Genomic DNA, 9,376 nt, shown 5'->3' with positions numbered 1-9,376 from the left:
TTGTAAAATTGGGATTAGAGTCAGGACCTCTTGTGCCTATTGATTTATTGAAATCAGTAAGTTCTGGCTCCCAGAGAGTCTCACCTTATCCTAAAGAACATTGTTGGTAGGAGCCTAAAAGCTCAAAACCTTAGCATTTTCTTTAAAATGAGGGGAGCATTTACTCTTTCCAGATACGAAGGCTGCATCCATATAAATGAGCTGACAATTGCACGTGGGACCATATGGATATATTTATAATTGGTATAATGAACAGCTCCTTATTTCAGATATTAAAGGCAAGATGACTTCAGCACATGATAAGTGAGCACAAGGATAGACCTATCTAACCAAACGATGGAAGTAAATTTAATAATAAAAACCCATCAGAAGATGCAACTGCTCATCTGAATTTAAAGAAATTTTCCTGCCATCTGCTGTTGTTAGCATTTTATATCACCATATTTGCCTGCTCTGTTCCAGAGCCCAGCGCTGCTAAGCTCTTCACACAGAATAAGCTACTATGCAGGAGAACAGAGTGGTTGGAGGGGTGGAAGTGAGTACAGAAGGCATTTTGCCACCTCCAGGCTCAGAGCACCATTTTCCCCAGCAGTGTAGACCCCAGTCGTATAGGAGTCAATGCTGGACTGCTTCAGGACAGCTTTCATCATAGCAGTAAAGGACAAATGGGACCAAAAAGGTAGTGACTTGGGTGGACTCAGAGACCACAAGGGCCATCAAATAGAGCTTCTTAGCCACACCAGTATCCCACCTCTTCTTACTCACCCCAGTAACATGCAACATGAAACCCAGAGATAATCAGGTCTAACAACTGGGACAGAGTGTGTTCAGAGGAAGAACACATGCATGGAGGTATCATCAGCAAATATCCTGAGCCATAGATACCCAAAGCTGGGACAGTGTCTACGGCTGTTGGAGGGGAAATAGGATTCTCATACATGGAGAATTAGGATTCTCATAAATGCAGAATTGGTAGTGTGATGGTGGAGAGATGTTTGATGTTTCTCTATCAAGAACTTAGGAGACATCATTACTTAAATGTTTTCGGGTCCAGATGGATACTACCCCATAAGCTTAGGGCAGAGAAAATGGAATTAAAAGGACTGAATACAAGCAGCGAGCAAAGCTCTTCATCCGCCAGGAAACTGTCTTGTAAAGAGAAAGAAAAACTCTTACCTTAGATTAGGTCCAATGACCCAGGGAGCTGCTGTGTGGCCAGATTCCCCTGACACAGGGGCTCAGAACTTCTCCAGGGTAGACGATTGGGACCCATGTGGAGATACTCCATGAGCAGCCTGTGAAAAATAGAACTCCTGGTAGTAGACCTCGGCAGACAACTTGTAATCCAGAGAAGGCACGATGGGCCACTGCCGTTGGGCACCTAGTAGGGCCCTTGGCTGGGTTTCAACAAGACCTATGCTCAGCAGGGGTGTAAATCAACTGGAGGACAGTTAAAGATAGGTCAGATCAGTCACAACTGCACGTCCTCCTATCCAGGCTTGCAGCTGTGTCTGGCAAGGAAGAATCCCCTGTTGGCAGCAGAGACCAGTGAGGTGTTTGGTGTGAGATCAGTCCATGGGGGACAGGATAGTTGCTGACAGAGCTCTGTCAGGTTGGTCACTGCAGAAAGACAGATCCTGAGGGTTGGATGGAAAATGGATGGAAAATTTGTTCTGTCTTCTCTTCTTTTTGGCAGGAAAGGGCAGCGGCATACAGGGTTCATTGAAAGCTCTAGATCAAACTTCTCCCCAAACACATATATACACATGTGATTTACCTTCAGTTTTGGGGAACTTCCAGGGTCCCTGAAGTCTCTGCATGCATCCAAGGTTAAGAACTCCTGCTTATCCCTTTTGGGATAGAACAGATGAGGAGTGTGTTTACAGGACCTAGAAAAGCACCAGCAGTTTCTCAGTGTGGTTCCTGCAGCACTTAAATCAGAATCCCCTGGTGCAATCACCTAGCACATGCTGAAAACACAGATTTTTGAGCTCCTCCCTGGAATTAAAGAATCAGGATCATTCAGAATGGGGTCCTGGAATTTGCATTTTTAATAAATACTCAGGTAGCATTTATCATTATACAGTTTAAGAACCCCTGAGAGTTGAAAATGGCCATAAAAAAAGGTCTTGGAAGTCCAACCAAAACACAAGACTGATACAAAAACATATGAGAAACTGATCACTAAATTGGGCTGCCAACCAATTAAGGACCCAGGGGGGTGGGTGGAGCTCAAGGCTGTCTGACTGGCGGAGACAAGGGGACCCCTTGATACTGATTACAAACCAACATATGTCCAGTACCTACTTTAGATCAGGCCCTTGAACATGTGTTTTATACTATTTAATTCCTCTCAATTCTTTTCATATTATAGATGAAAGAAATCAAGGTTCAACGAGTTTCAAGAACCTGCATAGGGTCATAGAGCAAAATAAGGGCAGAAGCCAGGCCTTAAACACAGGCAAACTGACGTGATGCTTAATGCATTTTTTAAAATGACACCACACAGTTTGCCCTTTATATACCACACTTGCATTACACCTGAGAGATACACTTACTACATTAAAATATATAAGCATGTATTGTCTTCAACGATTTGACAACATACTTCAGAACAGAAGATTTTTTTCTGGTGAAACAGGGGAGAGAAATACAAATTGTGATGTAAATTAATTGGCAAAATATGAACTTTGGGTCACATGTGCCATGGACAGCTGAGAACGGGTCTCCTCATAATTCCGAGTAGCTGGAGAGGCTTCCTAGAGGAAATGGTGTTTTGAATCAGCTCTGAAAAGTCAGTAGAAATTTGAATTAATTCAACCTCATATAGAGTGTGTGTTTAAATAGACCAGAATCTCCCAAAAAGTCACCTCAAATATTTCTTTTGATAAACAAGAATATTTATGGAACAGAGAGAGGCAAGGTCCTGAACAAAGAAAGTTTCTCAGTTTATAATCAATTCCTTGACAGCTCTCAAAGGATAAAGCTTATTTTGAGGACTTACTGTGTGCCAGGCAATTTACTGACTCATTTAATCCTTATAAAAACATTTTGGGTTAGGTGTGATTATTACGATTGCCAGTTTTAAAATGACATAAACGTGGCCAAGATGGAACAGGTAGGAAGTGGCAGAGACAGGATTTAGACCCTAACAGCCAGCTTGATCCCTTAACTATAGGCTATGCCAATGAGCTGGGACATTGGGGAATCTGGCTCAGCCTTCCAGATTGAAATAGAAAAGTTAGAAAGATGTGACAAAGGACTTGCTGGTATTCATTGTGGTGTATAAATGATCATGTTTTGAAAGTAAAGGGCATCAGAATATCAGTGTTTGAGTAAACCACCTAAGTAAGAGATTGAAGGAAAGAGAGGTCTGTTTATCTGTCTGTTTCTGTCTGGCAAACAATCTCATTCCCTGAAGAGAGTTTCTCACATTTGAAAACATGTTTATCCAAATTCTGAGCAGTGTTTTGTTCCTTAGAGTCTGAGGAGTAGTCCTGAAGGGCACTGACCTTGTTTTAAGTGATTCTCCTTTTTGCAGGTCTCCCTGACTTTAATCTCACAATTTAGCCTTTGAGGCACATAGTTTAAAAGCTGGATTGACTTTTCAATTGCCAAAAATCAAACTGGAAGAAGTATTTATAAAGATGTGTAACTGCCCACCCGTATGTTCACTCACAAACCATCCTGGAGAATGGCACATAATTCCAGCTTCCTAAGAGGGCAGGGGGCACTCTCAGAGCCCACTCAGATGAGGGCTCTGAGATCCAGCAAGATGCACCCAGAATGGATGGTACTGTTCAGCTGCCCTTATAAACTAGGCTTGCGCAGCATCATGACTCTGAAACTGTTCCCTGCAGGTGTCTGTATGTTTCCCAGTAGGAGGACTTACCAGTCTAAGCTTGCTTGTCAACATTTTTCTGTAACTTTCTTTTGTTCATTTCTGTAGCCTTGTTCATCTCCAAGGGTTTCTCAGTTTTGTTTCCAATCCACTGGTTGGAAATGCTGGTGCTCCTGGCATTCTCAGCTCTGTGTTCGTAGAGTTCTATCTGCAGCATGACAATAATAAGAGCTAACATTATTAAGTGCTGACTGTGTGTCAGGTGATGTTTGAAGCAATTACATGTGCTTATTCATTTAAATCTTTGTAACAGCTCCATAATATAGAGCTGGTTTATGGATAAAGAAATGGGAACACAGAATGTTCCAGCCACTTGCCCAAGATCACAAAGCTAATACGTGTTACAGCAGCCCTTTGAGTCATACAGCTTAGCCTCAGAAACTGTGCTCAGCCAGCATGCTCTTTGCCACCAATATGTCTATATTCAGCCCTAATGTGGCTTTTAACTTATTCACACTACACAATCAACTCATACACATATATTAGCACATATGCCAGGAAAAAGAAAATTTCCCAAAAGATACACAGGCAGTAATAATACTGGCTACCATTTGTTGAACTAATGGTGTTTTGCATTCTTTAATTTTAAAAGCCTGCCTGCAAAGCTATAGAATTAACTTATTTTTTAACCCTGTGAGTCAGACAGGTCAAGTAGATTGCCCAACATCACCAGCATGTCTGTGGAGATCTAGACCCAGATCTGCCAAATTCAGAGGCCCCTACTCTTTCTTTTACACCTTGCAGCTTCATATTAACTGCTTGGCACAACCAGCGTAGAATATAGTCAAATAAACATGGATAAAGTGACTCTCATCAGTGCAAAACTATTAACAGCCAGAGGAGGGAGGAAACATAAGCCAGAGTCAGACATAAATTCTAGATTTTAAGAAAAAAGAGTTTAGAAAGTTCAGAGAAAAAGTAGGTATGACTCCTTGGGACACTATAATAGTTGAAATAGCTAAAAGAGGAAAGAAGATTGACAGAAAGGAATTCTTCACAATTCCTTGCGAATGATCACAAATGCTTTAGTCCATCTGAACTGCTATAACAACGTACCATATACCAGGTAGCCTATAAAAACAGAAATTTATTCCTCGTGGTTTGGGAGCCTGGAAGTCAGAGGTCAGGGTGCCAGCATGGTCGAGTTCTGTCAAGAACCTCCTCTGAGTTGCAGGTACCGCTTTTCACTGTATCATCACATGGTGCAGACAGTGAGCTACTCTCCGGTCTCTTCTTATTAAGGCACTAATCCCATTCATGAGGGTCCATGCTCAGGACTTAATCACTTTTCAAAGGCTCCATCTGCAAATACCATTATGTTGGGCATCAGATTTCAGCGTATGAATTTTAGGGGAACACAAATATTCAGTCCATAACAACAAGTGGCATTGGTCAAAGACCAAAAACAACAAAACCAAAAAAATTATGCAGAGAGCTTCCTAATCAACTCAGATTTTAAAAGAAATGCCTGAACTATGAAAAGAAGTACTTATAACCAAGGAATACTAGGCAGTCAAAATACTAGGAAAGACAGAGTCCAAATTGCTGTGAGGCTTAAGAAGATGGTGTGAGGGCCCCGGCAGGGGGCTTTGGGCAGAGTTCAGAGCAAGAGAAACAATGAGGCCTGCAAGGGCCCACTGCTCAGGAGCAAGGGGGGTCGTTTTGGAAGCTAGCAGAGAATAACAGGACAATTCTACTTTTACATTGCTTTCTCTATCTAGGAAAGGGATCTTCAAACTGGGAAGGGGAGAACAAATACGGTTACTAGGAAACTGAAACCTGAGACTGACAAGGAGACCATAAGAAAATACCCAACCACTCAAATGAATCCAAGTCCAAAAGCCCAGGTGAGTGACACCCCACTCCACAGAGGAAGGTGGAGGTACAGAGCAGCTGCAGGGAATGGTAGAGGACCCAGGGGGATTGTAGGGAACAGGAACATGCTCCAATTTTTAAAGATAGGAAATGGATGGATTACAGAAAGGTGAAAAGTACCGAGACCTTGGCAGTATTTTTTATGAATATGTAGACTTTTATTAGAGCAAGCATTTCCATAGCCATAAAAATCTCTTTAAAACAGAGATGTCCCAAGTGTCTTTGTTAAGTTACGATCTAAAATGGAGTAAAAATCGGTAAAATTAATTACAAATGAATGTGTCTCATCATACTAGCCAACAAGTCTCTGGAAGTATTTTTTTTAACATTGAGACATAATCACATGAAAATTAATACCGATGACACAGATGATAATTTTCCAAAGTAAAGAAATCTATTTGATCAAATATTTTTATGAATCACATCTGCTATCACAGAATAAATTTTACTGGGCAAAAATGTGTTAAAAATAGCAGAAAGAAACGGATATGATGAAAAGACAGACATTGTATATAAGTAGTGTTAAAATATTATCACAATTATGGAATTGTAACATCATCATTTGAATATAATAAAATGTTATAAAGCAAAGGGTTGCCAAAATACAGAAGAGATATTCTCAAATAAATAAAACTCAAGATCATGAAGTAGTGGAAACAATTTCTAATGTATACCAGATACTGAAATGCCATGGGGGAAATGAACAGAACTATCTCCTGGAGTGGTGGTGACAAAGGACAGAGGTGGCTTGCAAAAATGCATGGGTCATAGCTAATTAACTTTCCACTTGACATAAAAGTGAGAATCTCTTGAGAGAATCTAAGCCTTTTAGCAGACATCTTACAGTGGTTAATGAAATGCTTTGTATTTAAGTAGAAAACTATTTCAATGATGAAAGTGACGTAGGAATCCAGAGTGAGCGTATTCTGCTGTGATGTATGGAAATTGACATTTCCCCAAGCAGCCACCACAATTCTGAGATCCTCATGAGACTGATGTCTCCCACCTGCATGACTATCTGCACTCTTATTTTACAAAAAACATGAGCTCTGCTGGGGGATACATATTCTGGGTGGACAACCCCCACTAGCTCTGTGTAGCCTAAATTAATGTGGTTATCAATTGCTCTTTTAAATGCATCACCCCACAGAACTAGCCAGGTTTCATCTGAAAAATAACTAGTCCCTAGACTCCTTCTGGACGTTTTCCTATTTTGCACCATGGTACCACATAAGTCATCTCAAACTCTTATTTATCAATGAGAGCCAAATTTGGAATGTGGAATTGTTTTTTGCATATTTTCAGCCACGCTTTTCCAAACTTCAGTTTCACGAGCAAAACTATTATACTTCCAAACATGAAACACTTTGTTCATTCAGCCTCCAAATTCTGCACTCTAGGATCCAACCAATTCAGAGGGAGCCATCTGAAGACAAATATTTTTCTCAATATTTTCCACAGATTCATGTATCTTCGAGGGTTAGGACAATAAGTGTGGAACTCACAGAATATTTCATCCTATTGTTTGGTGCCCTCACTGCAGAAGATAAACACATTGGAGGGGCAAGTGGCTGTGTGGCCAGACTCCTCAGAGGACAAACATGGGGTCGGCTTGCAGCGCTGAGAAGGGCAACCGGTCAGCACTCTTTCGAACACTCCTCCTCCTATGCCTTCCCTGCTGGAAGCAAAGACCTGGCCAATTTTTAAAAGAATAAATATATTTTAATATTTAAAATATAATTATTAAGCATAATTACTGGTGCCAATGTGATTCTTCTAAAACAAGCTTTACCAAGCTAACCTTGTTTCTGTGTTGAGAAGTTATCAAGGGAAGTCAGAGTTTTCCTGGATCAAGATTTCAAGAAATAATTATCAAACTATCCCAATGGACAATCAGGATAAACATGGGCTGAATGATAGTTAGGCAAAGGTTTCTTAACTAGTAGAATAACCAGATGTATGCACTGTTGATAAACTCCCTTCTGTCCTCTTGGAAAATAGTGTGTAGTGATAGGTGAGGGGCAATGCTTTCCTTGCTCTTCTTGAAAAACCATATATGTGGCACTCTTTTTTTTATGTGGCACATTTTTGATGAATCATACAGATATATAGAAATCAGATACATGCTATTTTGATGAAGTGCTTTGAAGAGATTTTGACAGTCCTGTAAAACAATTTAATTTTAAAGAATTCTTCTAAAGTGTCAATTAACATAATTACATACACCTTCCTCATCTTAATCCCACTTCTGAGTGAATTTAAGAGGTACAGTAAGGTCAAATGCAGGGATGGGATGAGGCTCTGAGAGGTTTGCTATTCACATTGCTAGGAAACGAAAAAAAAATGCTTTTATATTTGGATGCACCCATTTTGATATGACCCCATCAAAGCAGTCCCATCAAAATCTTTTTCCAAACCTGATTTCCATACATTCACCTGAATCACAGATTTGTGACTGCATGTCAATAGGATAGATCTCTTCAGCACACCATAAGAGGTTTGCCTTCCAGGCTGGCAGTAATTCACTGTGCTTCTGATATTTGTGAGGACAGAAAGGTGGAGGGTTAGCTGGTGTGCTGGCTTTAGAGTCAATATTTGATAGATCTCCACCAAGCCAGATGGTGTCTTCTTGCCTATGGGGAATACAAATAAAGATGGCATATCATTCCAGGTTCTTTATTGTAAACAGTTGAGACAGACCCTGGCTAACCTAAGCCAGCAGGACTTTACAGGAAGGTTACTGGCCAGTGCCTGTAGTGGCAGCCAGTGTGAACAGCCAGCTCTTGGGAAGGCCCAGAATCAGAGAAACTCTGGGGATGTCTGTAGAGAAGGCAAACAGTGCCTCTGAAGGGGAGCGCCATCGACAGCCTCTGCTCCACCAGCCATCTGCCCCTCAGCTTGTCTCATGCTCCCTCCCCTGTGATCAGGCTGTTGGGTCATGTGACTGACAGCCCAGCCACAAGGACGAGGATGGCAGTTTCCCCAAAGGAAAAGAGGGCCGGAAGAAAGGTGCAGTATTCAGAGAAAGAAGGAAATAAAACAGATCCATTAAAGACCTGAACTTCAGTCAAACACTGCTTTCCAAAGATACAGATTTGGCCTCCCCAGCTTCATGTCAATGGGGGTTTCATTGATGGCAAGCTCAGCAGGGGCACCAGCACAGCCTTGGTGCGCCCAGCATCAGGAGGGCGATGCCCCTTCAGAGGTCCCAGCACCAGCACTGCCGGGCCCCTCCCTGCCCCGGGTGGGCAGCCCCTCTGGGTCTGGGCTCTGAGACACCTCCTCTCCTTCCTTCTCCGGCCGTAGGCATGGTAGCTGCTTCCTGTATTTACTAATGTCTGGATTATCTCACATTTGCCTTCTCACTGCCTCTATCCTTCTAGAGCTATGTGAAAAGCCCCTATGTTAATCTCCAGCACCGGAGATGTCGACAGTGCTCCTATCCTCCTTTCTGGATCCTACCTTGTGAAAATGCTAAAAATGCCGATGATGTCCACAGCAGGATGGAGAGGGAGTCTGACACCACGTCATCCTTGGAAGGTGTGCCTTGCATAAAGGAAGACTTAGGGAATGTGATAACCAGCTTCACCTCTCTGGAAC

The 9,376-nt window shown here is 41.8% G+C and overlaps 1 pseudogene; it reads right to left on the bottom strand.

Moving 5' to 3' along the window:
* Positions 1–6,656: 6,656 nt before the first annotated feature.
* Positions 6,657–8,637, bottom strand: LOC118928906 (protein NipSnap homolog 3A-like; annotated as a pseudogene).
* Positions 8,638–9,376: the final 739 nt, after the last annotated feature.

This window comes from Manis pentadactyla, chromosome 6 (assembly GCF_030020395.1).
Source record: "Manis pentadactyla isolate mManPen7 chromosome 6, mManPen7.hap1, whole genome shotgun sequence".
In the NCBI taxonomy this organism is placed as follows: Eukaryota; Metazoa; Chordata; class Mammalia; order Pholidota; family Manidae; genus Manis; species Manis pentadactyla.
The sequence above is the reverse complement of the archived record's forward strand: the minus strand, read 5'-3'. Positions and strand labels throughout refer to the sequence as shown.